Raw genomic sequence first — 15,668 nt, forward strand, 5'->3', positions numbered from 1 at the left:
AAGAAAATTTGGGAATTTTATCTTTTATAGAAAAAGAGAAAAAAATTGTCAAAGTTGGGTGTTTTTCAACGTTACGCTTTTTCGTGCAGTTTTTGACGATCAACACTTCATACATATTTATATAAATAATATATATATTTAATCAATTTTTAAATATCGATGTTTTAACTATCGACTACTTTTAATTATTCGTTTATTCAAAGAATTCAATCGAACATGTAGTTTGAAGTTCGCAATCTTACATTAAATTTGTTTTTTCTTGCTTTTACTGTGTTTTTCTTCAACATAATAAAGTTACGCTGGACTCAAGTGTCCTTGGGTCCAAGTGGGTACTTAGAAACCGGAAGTTGATAAAAAACAAAACTTTCCCCCATCCCCCTTAAACTCTCTTTAACCAATACCCACATTTCAATCAAACATCGGTGGTTTTTAATTCTGCCAACTTTTCTTTATATATTAGCATATTAAACCATAATTTCCCTGTTTCTCTTTCTTCCTTGGAGAAAGAGAAAAATAATTTATCGTACGCCCCCTAGCATTCTCTATATTTTTCATACGCTCACATTTTTAATTTTCTGTTATCTGAGTGCTCTTAAGATTTAATAAGGAGAGTTTTTTAATTAAATTTAACTTTGTTTGTCTGTCTTTTGAGAAACTTTTTATTGAATAAAATATTGTTTGATTATATCTTTTGAGTGAGGTAGTTTTAATTAAACAACAATGATAATTTTTCTTCCTTTGTTTGTATTGTAGCCGTTGATGGAGGGAATTTTCATTTCCTCTTATTTAAACAGAGCAATAAGGATGTGTAGAGATGGTGTCAAATTTTCTTTGTCGAATTTTCACTGGAAAAATCCATTTTTAAGGGTTTCCACAATAGATGCCTGTTTGTGCTTCAAAGGCTTATATCGCTAGGGGAAACATTAGGCCAACATAATCATTTAAGCTATCGAAGCGGGGGTGTTGAGCCAAGAAAATGTAAAAAAAGATTCATGTGGTTTCGGAAGGAAAAGTACTAAGAAAAACCTACGCCCTTAAATGGAGGGTGGAAATTGTGGGAAAAATGAGGAATTGAAGCAGTTATTTTTGAGGATCCGGATATAAAGAGTAAAAGATTAAGATGGTTGGGTCATGTGAAGAGAGGAGAAGGATACCTCTCAGATTAGGAAAGCTTTTGTATGCAGAATCGAGGATACGAGGATGCCTTCGAGGTGATTGGACGATATAGAGAAAGATGGCACCACATCAAGGCCATAGATCAGGGGTCCCCCAAACTACGGCCCGCGGGCCCTTGAGGCCACTTATCTGGCCCCCACCACACTTCCGGAAGGGTACCTCTTTCATTGGTGGTCAGTGAGAGGAGCACTGTATGTGGTGGCGTCGCTCATGTATAGTACTACTTCCGATGACACACGTCACGCGTCACGGCTCCGAAAACAGTGTAAAATAACAGCCAGAAGTAGGAAGAAAGTCAAAGCACTATAACTAAACCGGACATTGGACCATCTCATTAGCCAAAAGAAGGCCCATAGTTCCCATTGAGTTACTGGGCAATTTGTTGATTTAAAATTGCTTGTGCTTTATTTTAAATATTATATTTTTTCCCGTTTTGTTATTTTACTTTAAAATAAGGTATGTGCAGTGCGCATAAGGATTAGTTCATAGTTTTTTTTTATAGTCCGGTTTATTTTATAGTCGGAACAGTGAACTGGCCCTCTGTGTAAAAAGTTTGTTGGGTACCTCTGCCATAGATCGTCAAGAAGTGGGCAAAAACTCATTGAGGCGGTCCTAGTTATAGTCTGTGGACAGTCAAACCCATTACTTAGTAGCAATGGTCTTCCGAGTCTAAAAAAGCTGTTTCTAAGAGTATCCTCTTTTCTCTTCCTATTTGAAGACAGCCAAACTAGTCTGAATGCTTTAAAAAAAAATTAAGCATCTCTAAAACTCTGCTCGTCCAGTAAAATTATATAATTATAAATACAAAGAAGTTCCAATAATATGCATTACCAGCTAATACTTTTATGTAATCATTTTTATCAACTCAGTGTAAATTAATTTTTAATATTTTTGTCTTGCAGGTGGGCCTAAAAACTGACTTACCAAATTAAGCCGAGGTTATTAAGTAAGTACCGTTTTACTAGTACATAAATAATCAATAATAATGTGGGAAACAGTTGAAGCTGAAATATCAACCATTCCCTTTTCTCATAACTCGTAATCAAAAAGAGCAAGCTTGAATGAACTACTGTGTATATTTACAGTTCTTGGGGCGAGGGTGTTGGTCTAGTGGTCAAGAGCTTGGCTTTGTGTGTTGGAGATCGCCAGTTCGAATCCCGTGTATGACTGACTACTTTTTATTCGTTAGAAAAAAAATTGTTTATAGTAAATTATGACCTTCCATCTCTGCCTACGACACCTAATTGGTAGTTGGACGTTTGACTTTGCCTGAAAAAAATGAGATAACTTTACTATACGTATTTACAGAACTCTTTGCAAATTAACTAAATGGTTGTAACCAATTCGTCTGTTAGTCTGTGTATGATAAGTGCAAATTGAAATTGAAAAATCTTCAGTTCAAATTTATCGTGTCACCATTGGTCTAACCTTGTGGACACAATCAGCCAACCGGAAATGAGCCTCTTCACCGAATCGATATTTTTTCCTCTCGAAAACGGTTCTTCAGATTTCTTGTGAACTTGGTATACTTGTAGTTAGTGGTAGTGTCCTGTTTAGTGGAAAATTCTAATTTTGGCTTTTCTAGGTGAAGGTGTATTTAAGCTTGTATTTGTAAAGTGCCTTGAAGTGTATTTAGTGCAGTTAATAATGATGAGGATTAAATACGAAACCAAGTTTTAAAAATTTAAAGGAAATTGGCTTAACGGAAATGCTATTTAACTTGAAATTTTTTTGAAGTTTCATAGGGATTTTTTCCCTTCATAAAAGTTCCTTTTAAGTGCATTTAATGTTAAAGTGAAGTATGTACTCTTTAGTGCACATGGTAAAGTCCCTAGAAAATTCAAGTACTTCAATTATTATCAAGTTGTTTGTTTCGTGAGCCTATCTTGCACCTGCTTACAGAAAACACTATTTTTTAAGGTGTTATGGAGAACTTATGAATTATGGAAAATGAAGTACCATATTTAAGCAGTCAGAACAACCAGTTGAAAGCAAGTTAGTAATTGGAAGGCGAGTTACTGCAACTAGAGAAATTATTAATGGTCGTTGTTAATGGTAGGTTTGCCTTATATCTGTATATAGCTCTACCACACAACACCTGTCTCAACTCCCGTCCAATCATATTCCCTCCATGTAGATAAATCTTAACGAAGGACTGTTACCTCCACCATGCTTGATCCTCATTCTCTTCACCCAGGCGCACTCTGTATTTTCCTGCTATCAAATCCAATTACAGGAGGTTCCCATTTCCTGGCTGACAGCTTGACATAGTTACTCTCTCTTCCTGGCAAGCTAAGTAGATTAAAATACCGATCATCCCTTAGGCGGCAATCCAGATTGAATTAGAATCATATTAGTTTCTCAAATCATCCATATGGAACCCCTTAATTTCTCTGTATCTTACCAAAGTTGTTTGTTTAGATGCTTTGTGTTAGTAGGAAAATCTTCGAAATTTATTTTGTCCTTAGTGAAGGAAATTCATGTTATAGAGATTGAAAAATTTACAAGTCGTAAGTGAGTGTCGAAGCTGATTTAATGAAGAAAATTAGGATCAGCTGAAAGACCAGATAGATGTCAAAAGATATTGCAGGAGGAGTGCTTGCACTAAGACTAAGATTGAGTTTCCAGATAGAGGTTGAGATGGCTCAGATGTTGCCCTTCACGCGATTCTGGATACTCCCAATCGGTGAGCAGCCCAGGATATATCAGGAAATGACATCACAGATTGATTTCTTTGGTTTTTTTTTGTTTTTTTTTCTAAAGTTCATGAACATGCTGGGGGATGGCTTGGGATTATGTAGTCTTCTTGTGAACGTTCAGGAGATGCCTTGTGTTGGGTTCAGACTATAAGTTCTCACTTCTGGAATAAGAAGCAGCTAGCACATACTTCTCATCAAAACACTTTGAGGGTGGCCTAGACTTAGCCTTTCCATATTTAGCAGAAAAAGGACTTCTTTTAAGCTCCTTATTGAGATGACTGTGGTCTATCCGTGTTCAATCTTCTGAGGAGGGATTTTAAGCCTTCCGTTTGCCAGAGTGATGGACATCTCATTCTTCACATTAGCACCATCCACATCAGTAGCGAAGAAAAAAGTAATTTCATTTTCACAGCCAAGTTTAAATTTCCCCTTGGGAATTTTTCAAAACGGAAAAAATAGCAACCCCCTAATTTCATTACTTTTCCTCGAGGTTAATCGGAAATCTGGAACATGTTGGGAAATGTACCCTTGTTCTTGGAGTGGTCTAGTATTAAACCATCTTTCCCGGTCTCCCTCTTGGTCCATGGTAGTCCCAGGAATCGCTTGTTCTTTGATATCACAAAGAGCAGGGATTCACTGCTCCATTTTTCAATTTTGACATGAATTTCTTGTCAGAGATTTATTCGGTTTCTGAGGAGCTTGCCTTTAGGGATAAGCACTCCTTCTTAGTGCCCTCAAAACTTCTAATACTCTTCACTAATTTTTCTGATTACATCCTCCTTGGCTCTAATTGTAGGTTTAGATTGTAGGAGGTCGTTTTTTATTTAAAATTTCTTGGTGACATTCAAATGCAGAATATTTATGGATATATTATTTTGGTTGGTGAAGAAAGGTGTAATGTAGTTTGTGGAGAATATTTTTAATAGTAGAAAAAATTACAGTGAGAATAAAATATAAAAAAAAATTGTGCGGAGTAGAGAGGAGATAAATAACCAAGAAATGTAGTAAGTTGTAGCCGCAGGAGCAATGAATATCTGGGAGGTGTACAAAAAAGAAATCCATGGCACAAATAGAAGTTGAACGAGTGGGGGCCGTAGGTCAGAAAGCAATAGCAACGGATGCCACGAAGATGGCAGGAAAAGCGTGGTTGTGTTAGTGTGTGTGTTTGTGTGTGTACAGGAAGTGAAATGTCAGAATCTCGCCCCATCACTAACAGAATAAAGGCCAGCATTGTTGGGTGGCTCAATAAAAGTGGTAAAGTGGCTCCCTTGTGGTGGACTAAGTGGGCTGTAAACAGGAAGTTGAGTTAAGAGATGCAATCATGTCCACTATTGAGTTTTAAGCGGAAATACCCGTGTTTTTTGGGGCCCCTTAAAAAAAAAAAAAAAAGAAGGTTTTTAGGAAATCGTCGCCCCCCCACCTATCTTTCCCCATGTAGGCTTGTTAACGTATGTTCACACACATAAGCTCAACACCCAAAAATTCAAAAGAACCGTATAATTCATTTGAGGTCAATTACTGGAGACTATGACATCACAGATTGATTCGCGAGAGTTAGCTGGGATCATCTAGTAGTACCCCATGGGTGCTTTGGAGTACCCTTGTTCCAATAATTATGACCTGACGGAAACTTGGCGTTGAACATCTCGTAACCGGAAATACTACAGTTTATTGTATTTTCTCTGAAAACAGCTATGAATTTTTTTTTTTTTTTTTGCATTCTCAGTCTCTTCTTAAACCGGGTGAACTTATTGCACACATCTAGATCCATAACTTTTGTGTTTGAAACACTTTTACTGGAACACTAGATTAAGATCAGTTCTTGAAGAAAAAGTATTTATTGAATTTCCTCTGATGAACTGTTTATTTACATCCTCTAATATCCGTCCAAATACTGTCACTTGAAAAAAAAAAAAAAAATCGAATAAATACTCCACTTTTAAGGAGCTCTTTAAATAGCTCCTCTAGTACCTTGAAATCCTGTTATCTGTATAGTTTGTGTTTAGTAAATAAGTCAATAAAATTTACAGGTTTTGAAATCAGGATAACAGCGTTGAAGATAGCTAAATGAGGCGGAAAGCATCATCACCTTAGGCACTCACTGAGAAAAGTGGGAATTAGGTACTTGTCGGCACGTACTCTTGGAAGTGTTTGCTTGTAAAGCTTGAATTTCCCTTTCTAAATTTTTATTATGCAAAGAAGAACTTACATTTCTTGTACTGCTAATTCAAGTGTCTTTACTCTACAAGATTTTTCGTTACTATTAGAAAAGTCTTTCAGTCAATTTCTTTAACCTTCCAGTGATTTTTCTTTTTGAGAATTCGAGAATCTCTCTATCAAATTCTAGCAATGTAATATGACGATCCTATTACTAGCTAAAACGCGTTGCTAACCCATTGTACCCTACGTCATATTAATTTCACTTTTCACCAAGTTCATTTGTACGATGTTTTTCTAATTTAACTGGGAGGATAAAAGGAAAAGAATTTCCCATTGATCTCCGAGATTTCCATAGCGGCACAAGAAAACATTCTGCTCCCCGAGTTCTCCTTCATGGCATAACAAGCATCTCCGTACCTTTCCCTCCCTTATAAGACGCATTTTCGCGCCAAATTGAAGAAGAGGAAAAGGAAACGGAAATTTAAAAATTCCTTCTTTAAACAATCATAAAAAAACATGTTATTTCCCTGAGCTCAACATTTGTATATTTACCCTGCTGCAGTATTTTCCACTTAATAGATTGTAATAAAAATTTATGAAAGCTGGGAAACTTGAAGGGAAACACGTCATTTTGTTTTCACCGGAAAATAATCTTTAATAGCTTTTATTTGCTTTTCATTTTTTGGTTAAAACAATTTTTTTGTTTTTCATCTCTAAATTTGTTTTTAAAGATAAATAAACACGTTAAACACAGTTCAAAGTCACAAATTTTTATGTTCAGCGTTCTATTTGCTGTCTTGTCCGTTTGTTTTTGTACGTACATTTATATTTTCTTTAAACTTTTAATTTCCTTGATGTAACATGCAATATCTTGTTTGTTCAAACACTTTAAATTTTTAACGAGAGAAAGAGAAAACTAAGAGTACCCTAAAGTTCTCTTCTCTTCGAGTAACTTAGTTCGGCGAACCTCCTATTTTCAAGTTAGTGTTTATACTTGAACATCAAAGAGCAAAGTTAGGCGACGCCCAACTTAATACTCTTTACAGGCACTCATTAGCACTGTTGGAAACACTTTATTAAACAAGTACCGATTTACTACAGCTCAACCTTAGGACCGGGATATGTAGTAACTACTTAAAAGGATGAATACTTTAAGGTTCTGCAGTCTAAAGACTTGAAGCTTAAGATCTAATTCCAAGTTATGCGTCTTCAGACCATTTATTGGTAAATGTAAAAAATTTCCAAAATCTAGTGATAAAGATCTGGTTAGGTACAAGTGTTGGATGGTGTCTTTGATTTTATCCCGGTCGTAGCGTGCATGTTTATTGTGTCCCTGACTGCTTTCGCCGTACAGCCAGCATCGTCTAGGTGCTTATCACTAGAATATCACTCACTCTCCATTCTTACTTATAAATACATTCGCTTCACACATTCATCCCTCTACTATATACAACTGTTTACATACAAACTTACAACTAATGGATGGATCAGTACTTTGTGCTCCTGCCATCCTTATAGCTTAACCGAAATTAAAATCACGTAATCCTTCTGTAATCATTTTCTTGCATTCATTCTAATCGGCTATAACTTTTAAATACATTCATATTTCATTGCTAGCTCTGCTACAGATTTAAGCACATAGATGTTGGTGGAGAATATCATGTCTTCGTAGCGAAATGGTGCATCTAAATACCTGTATAAGTCGACAAACATTCGTTTCCTTTCTACTGCATAACGTGGACATATCATTATTACATGTTTGAAATCCTCCTTCTCATTGCAATCTACGCAAAGAGGAGAGGACCTTTTGTTGATCCTGTGTAGATACGATCCGCACACCGCGTGGTTCGCTCTCAGCCAGCTTATTGTCGTAACAACCCATTTATTAGTGACAGTTCCCCTTAAACATGGTTATCTAGGTAAAACTGATCTGCCATAGTTTTATAGAATCTCCCTTTATTACCATTACTGTAATCTGTCTGCCATTTTTGTAGTGCTACTTTTGCAATTATGCACTTGATATCGGTGTGTGGTAATTTATAATTAGCCATTTCCCCCACTATTGGTGGCTTCCTTGGCAAGTTAGATTGTAGACTGTAGTGTCTGCAGGCAGGCGTTTGGAGTTTGCAAGGGTTTGGTTGAGCCCCACACTTCTACTCTTAACAGTGTCTTGTAAATTGTCAGTTTGTGATTCAAGTCGAGTTTTGGATCTGCGGACAAGTAGTCTAGTAAGTAGCTTGTAGCGTCTGTTCACGTCTTGTCGTTTCAGTCGAGTATGTGGGTTCCACCACGTGAGTCTCTTGTCAATGTACAGTCCTAAGTATCGTACTACGTCAGCTGGAGGAATCGTTACACCGTTCAGTTGAAGTGGTGAAGTCGCAGATTTTCGTAATGTAAAAGTAATGTGCACTGATTTTTCTTTAACTTTTGACCAAATTTTTTATATTTATTTATTTATCTTTTTAATGAGATTTCCACCTGTACCCACAATAGGGTACCATAGGTAAATGCGATAAATGTATAAATAATTAACGTGGCAGACGTGAATGACGGTCATCCAGTGATGGCCGCCATTAGTCACCCAGTTGGTCACGGGGCCAACGGCGCCTCAGCCGTCTTCGAGGATTGGAGGGTAGCGTAGTTGTAGACAAGTTTGCAGCTAAAGGGTTGGGGGATGAAATGAGAGATTTTGATGAAAATTTTTATAACGGATTTTGGCAAGTTCAGAGATGAGTGGAATTTGGAGATCTGTATGGATTGTGTGTGGTTGCTAACATAGAATGGAGCGTCTACTATGCGGCAGAGTATTTTGGATTGGAGTGTTTTTGCAGTCTATTGATGTTGGATATTTTAGCTGTTCCGGTAAAGCTCGAGTCCGTAAGTCCATATTGGCAGTGAGAAGAGCTGTGTAGAGTCGTCGTTTGTTCTGTAGTGAGAGTTTTGGGTCGTTTGTCGAGTAGTCTGGCTAGAAGTTTGTATCGTTTGTTTAGTTCGGTACGTTTAAGTCTCGTATGGGGGTTCCAGGTAAGTCTTTTGTCTAGGTACATTCCAAGGTACCGCACATGGTCGGCTGGTGGGATAGGTGTACGATGTAAGAAGACAGGTTGTGGAGTTTGGCGTTTGAGTGTGAAGACTATGTATTTAGACTTAGTTGGGTTAATTTTTATACGCCAGTTTTCTAACCAAGGTTCTATTGAGTGAAGGTGGGACTGTAGTGAGCGTACTGCGAGGATAGGGTCAGAGTGTGTGGAGAGAATGGCAGTGTCGTCAGCGAAGGTGTAACATTGCCTTTATAAAAGAGACCCACTTCAATGTCCAAATTTAAGTTTAAAATATTGCCCATTATTGCATTAATTTTATTATTATTATTATTATTATAAGCAATAGGAGAAAAATAACGTGTTTCATCATTTCGAGGTAATGATACAACGGCTATTTATTACAAGATAACAAACGTGTTTACCCAATTACATTAATTTCAACCCCATTAGCCCCACCTATTCATGAAGGGCGGTAAAGTGCAGTCTAATTACATTAATTAGTAATTACATAAACCAGCTCAGTACAGGAAATGGTACGTACGATATGGTATGTACGAAATGGTTATATATGCTATGATATAACATAAATTGGTTGTTGATAATGATCATATATGAATGTGGATAAATTATTAATTTTGGCAATTAAGTATTGTACATAACTGAGTGATTATAATCTTTTCATTTGGTATTTATTACAAAATTTATATTGTTTTTGTGCAAGTATTTTCAGTTTTCCATTGTACATAGATCTACTGTAATGTTTGGGTTTAAAAGATCATATTAGGTGTAATATCACATCAGATTTTTTAAAATTTAGCTATCATTGAATTGCATTATTATGCGTTCATATTATTTGAACATATTTATTTCAAAAACTTCTTTTTGACGTGAATACGTCCTTAAATTTGCTATCATATGGAGGCAATCCAAAAAACCTAATGATAACAAAATCGGGGGATACAGTTTGGCATTATAGTTTCGAATCTATCGTCTACATCCAAAATTAAATTAGACCACTGGATGGCTAAAGGATCAAGGAATTCATTTAGATAAACGAGGACTGTGACGCATCGCGCGCACTGGAGGGCTGCTTATCGAGATTTGCAATTAGTATAACTTTTGACTCGGAGAAGCTTCGAAGTTTTAATCGTCAGCTGTCGTCACAATCTATCGATTGTATGTAAAACATTAGTGTAAAATAGTGACAGTGAATATAATAAGGTGTTAGAATAAAAAAATATTATCAAAAATATATAATGTCCCCCAAAACCAAATACAGAGATCGTATACGGTTGGAAAGGGCTTCTCAAGAACAATCGAATGGTAACAATTAAACACCATATGACCGAGTCAAGCTGTGCCGGGAACGTAAAAGAATGAATGCGGCCGAACGGATCAACGACGGTGTCAGTACATCTGCAGCTGGGGCGGTTTGAAATTATGCAAGTGGATGATGAAATCGACAACTACATCGACAACGGACTGTATAAGCATAGATTGTGTTCGATCGTCGATTATGAAGACACACTGGGCAGCAGCTAGTGCACGTTTCACTACGACGTTTTTTTCAACAATCCATTCGGACATAAGTGTGATGTGTTTGATAGTCTATGGTTTCTGCGCTCATTGAAGCTAACAAAAGAAAAAACACTTAGCGCTGCTTTGTCCGATTCGTATTGCATCACACAGTCTACTTAAATATATAACCCGTTACGTAAACGTATTCACGTACAACACACGGCCGTGTCCATGACGCAGTCACAGTTTTTTTTTTGTTTAGTTTTTAATATGCAAATCCATTTTTTAACTGGTCTAAAGTGCTCTTTCAGTAAATTGTACGCCATTAACCTCCTAAGTAATATGGTTTGAAAAACAAAACAAATTAGGTCCGAATAGACGTATCCTCATAGATGATTTCCTCTTTAGCCTTTGTACAGTGTACTCTCCTGATGTAAGCTCTGCCACTGGATTGAGGGAAGTCCTGAAATCAGCGAGGGAGCCGAGTTTAAGTGTCCCACTAGTTCTTTTGGTTTATGTTGTTATAAAGATGGTTTAGGTCCAAATAAGTCAGCAAATGTAAAGCGAGACGATGTCCTAAGTGAAATCGAAATCTTCTCTACACCCAAACTGATCTATCCTGCTGACCCCTGCTGATGGATGAAAATCCGAAACAGATCAGGGATACAAACGGATCAAATCAAAGATAGAATTTATATATTTTACATTCTTCTCATAAGATTGCGTTCATGTTCCATTTTCTAATTTGAGTTTTCACCTGATGTAGCGGTTTTGAGGTCCCAGATTGAAAATATGATTTTCAGAAAATTTTCTGTGTGTATGTGTGAGTGAACAAAAAACATCTCAAAATGGAAAATTGTACAGGAAAACTGTAATTTACAGAACGTTGATCACTTTTTTCTTTTCTTTTTGGATCAATATTTCTATTATTGGAATTTGCACTAATAATTTGATCTAGTTTTTCTTTGTTTCGATTATAGTATTTTATGAAGAACTGGATTCAAGTGGAAATGAATTTCTTTTAGTTAACAATAATTTGGTTGGTTCTAAGAGTTCTTTGGCCCCTTAAATCGGTTGAATAGATGTGCAGATAAAGGGACGGTTCTGAAACTAATAGGGACAAAAGGAAGGGAATAAGGGCCGTTCACCAGGGCTGCAGTTAAAGTTGATAATAGACTGTGAAAGTGAAAGGGTAGTTGTGTGAGAGAGGAGGAGGATATGATGCGATACCCTTACAAGAAGATAACCCTTACTGCGACTCCAGTATTGTCCCTACCAATACCTTTCTGCGTCATAAGAGCGGAGGAGAAACCCTATCCGTTACTTAGCCTCCTGACCATTCCTACTAACCCCAGGACAGTGAGAATTGCCCAATTTCCCCGTTTCATACTTCAGTACTTCTTAGTTAAAACCGCCATCCGCTCGTGTTTTCAAAACTAGAGGAGTATTGTTATAGAACTAATGCCCAGTTGTGCGAAGTAGTAGACTTGGGAAAGTCCGCGCAAGTCTAGATAACGCTATCTCCTCCACTGCCAAAATTATTTCAAAGTTCTTCACTGACAGAATATTAACCCATTCTCTCCCCCCTCCAAAAAAAGCTCCCCCCACACTTTGTTATCAGTGCTAGTATTTCAAACTAAGTAAAAAACTTTACAAACTTGTCCAAAACTTAACAATCAAGTTTGCTCAAATCTGTTTTCTTTCACTCAAATGTTATTGTGTATTCATTTTTAAAGAGATTTCTGTCTTTGTTCATTTACAAAAAAATAAAATAAATCAGCGGTTCCCAACCTGGGGTACGCGAAAGATTGTTTAGGGATACGCAAAAAAAAAGTAATTATGGCGGAAGATATAAAAATTATACAGATATATTATTAATGAGAAAAAAATTATATAATAAATGATTCCTACAACTTAATTACAAAATTATTATAATAAAACTGAATGAATATATTGGTTTCGTGACCGTAAATTGTTAAACTTAGGATGGATGATTTGCGAGGAATCGGTCAAATAAAACAACTCGTCTTTGTGCCAACGTTTCGACAAATATATTGTCTTCTTCAGGGCCTGGATATTACAAATACAAAACAATTTACAGGGTCAGTAACATAGAAAAAACAGTAAAAAATCAGTAATATAAAAATAAACAGTAAAATACAATAAATTTTTTTATAATTATTGAAACTTACGTGGGCTATGCGGGTTGGTTGAGTTACAGAAACTAAGAGCCAGAAATGGAGAAGCAGATACAAGGGTCGTTTGAAAAGTCCGTGCAAAAATAAAAACTACTTAATTTTTTGGGGTAAACCTTTTTTATTTTTCAACATAGTCTCCTTTTAGGCTTATACACCTCGTCCAACGCTGCTCTAGTTTGTTGATCCCTTCCGAATAATAGGATTTCTCCTAGTCTGAAAAATAGCCATTCGTTTCTGCAATCACCTCCTCGTTTGAATAAAATCTTTTTCCCGCCAGCCATTTCTTCATATTGGGGAACAAATAGTAGTCCGAGGGAGCCAAGTCTGGAGAATAGGGGGGGATGTGAAACGAGTTGGAACCCTATTTCCATTAATTTTGCGACCACAACTGCTGAGGTGTGAGCTGGTGCTTTGTCGTGATGGAAAAGGACTTTTTTGTGGGCCAATCGTGGGCGTTTTTCTTGCAGCTCCTGCGGATTCTTCTGGAACAGCTGCAAACCCGTCCTTGCAACACTTCACACGATTTCGTTTTTGGTCAAGCGTGAGCAATCGCGGCACCCATCTTGCGGATAGCTTTGTCATGTCCAAATGTTGATGCAAAATATTATGTACCCGTTCATTCGAGATGCCCACAGCACTAGCAATCTCACGCACCTTCACTCTTCTGTCATCCATCACCATATCATGGATTTTATCAATGATTTCTGGAGTAGTAATCTCAACAGGGCGTCCAGAACGTTCAGCGTCACTTGTGCCCATATGGCCACTCCGAAAATTTTGAAACCACTTATAAACTGTTCTAATCGAAGGTGCAGAGTCACCATAATGTTTATCAAGCTTCTCTTTAGTCTCCTGAGGCGTTTTGCCTTTCATAAAGTAGTGTTTAATCAACGCACGAAATTCTTTTTCGTCCATTTTTTGAAAATCACTCGACTTCCTCGATTCAAACGAATGCCAAACACAAAGAAATAGACCTATCTGGCTGAAACTTGGTGTGTGTTCTTCCAAGAGATGCTAATAACTACACATAACCTCGATACGCGCCAGTGGTGCTATCTCTCTGACTTCGCCCGGACTTTTCAAACGACCCTCGTATAGCGGGACTTACACGGGAATTTTGGTAATTACAATTGAACAGATACAATAGACTAGTTACAACAAAAAAGTAAACAATAAATATTGGGAAATTTCTTTAAACAACAAAAACCGTTAAACACAAACTGAATAACATATAAATTGACAAGAATTAAGTACTCACTCGATACTGCAGTATTTTTTTTTAAAGTAAATATATTTGTATATCAAAAATTATTAAATGATTTCTTGAAAATGCAAAAATTGCGAAAAAATGCTGCTTTAGTTTTGACTAATATTACACATGGCCCGCATATAATTTACTTCTCCTTTATTAACGCTTTGCTCTTTAAATTTACCACCCCCGCAATAGTTATTGGTTTGAAATGTTTACCTATTCATCAATGATTTTTTTAATAGGAACATATCATATGTATTTGTTCTTTACAAGACACATTATATTCAGATTGTTTTGCTGTTAATTTATAGTTACAATACGTATTATCAAGAATACGATTATTTATTTTTTTTATTTATATATTGTATGAAATAAATAAATAATCGAAGGAAAAGGAAGTAATGAAAAAAAAAAAAATGACTGCTGTGCAACCAAAATTGGGCATCAACGAACAAACAGTAGAATAACGAAGAAGCTTACAAAATTAGGGGGTAATATGCAGGAACAAATTTGATGCAATAATTCGATATGCCAGCAAGAGTAAAATTAAGAAGTTGAAGGTTCAAATATTTACATTGAAGGGTCCTGTTATTAAAGGGCTGCCATTGAATCAATGCTAAAAGGGTTTGCTTTTTTTGAAGATGCACTATTATGGACGCATGAATGGCTAAAAAAAAATTAAATTAAAAAAAAAACAAAGTTAGTAAGGGCTTTTTTAAATACCTTGTATAAACAAGTGTATTGAATCTGTTCAAAGTACTATATCTACTCTAAGTGTTTTCTAAAAGGGACCTAAATTCTTTCATCTAACACCTTTTAATTTCACCTTTAGGAAGGAAGGTAATATACCTACCCTTGGACACCTCTTCTTCCGGCCCCCCACTACCATTGATTAGCTGCGAGAGTTTATTGTATAATAGTGAAAGACTTTTCCTCATGATTAGAAGCTCAAACGGTTTTAGAGCTTCTTTAAAAAAATAAAAGAAAGAAAAACGAAGGATTTAATGAATTCCGTAAATAATTAGCCAATAATAAAGGTTTTTTTTTAATTAATTAAAGAGCCAATTAGAAGAAACAACCGGTGCAGGCTTTTTTTTTTACAATTGAATTCATAGCTTCTGTCAAATCCAATTGGTATTAACTTTCACTAGATTGGCCAATAATTTGGAAGCCTTTAAAGATTCAAAATTGAGGTGATTCATTGGACCAGAGTTTCTCGCTAGTTTTAACTGGTTGTAATAGATAATTATGATGTAATTAATTTCTCCCAATTAGAATTTCTGAATAACTCCTGAGAGCTTGCTGGCTAGGGTCTCCTGAGAGCTAGCCAGCTAGGGTCTCCTATCAGCAAGTTGGTGTAGAAATTTGGGTGTTCTTTAACTCAGAGTGGAGTATAACAATGCAGGAATTGTATCAATATTAATTTAACTTAGGTCTCCTGAGAGCTAGCTAGGTAGGGTCTCCTATCAGTTAGATGAAGAAATTTGGGTGTTCTTTAACTAAGGAGTGGAGTATAACAATGCAGGAATTGTATCAATATTAATTTAACTTAGGTCTCCTGAGAGCTAGCTAGGTAGGGTCTCCTATCAGTTAGATGAAGAAATTTGGGTGTTCTTTAACTAAG

At 36.3% G+C, this 15,668-nt stretch overlaps 1 protein-coding gene across 7 annotated transcripts in view; it reads left to right on the forward strand.

The window, feature by feature from the left end:
* LOC141450775 (ly6/PLAUR domain-containing protein 6B-like) overlaps nt 1-15,668 on the forward strand; it is a 325,478-nt gene that overhangs the window by 182,084 nt on the left and 127,726 nt on the right. For all 7 annotated transcript variants that reach the window (XM_074121571.1, XM_074121572.1, XM_074121570.1 and 4 more), the window contains one exon: nt 2,079-2,122. The gene's annotated coding sequence lies outside the window, so the exon portion shown is untranslated. The remainder of the gene's footprint in view (nt 1-2,078; nt 2,123-15,668) is intronic.

This window comes from Rhodnius prolixus, unplaced genomic scaffold (assembly GCF_049639745.1).
Source record: "Rhodnius prolixus isolate KJV_2025 unplaced genomic scaffold, Rpr scaffold_8, whole genome shotgun sequence".
NCBI classification, from domain to species: Eukaryota; Metazoa; Arthropoda; class Insecta; order Hemiptera; family Reduviidae; genus Rhodnius; species Rhodnius prolixus.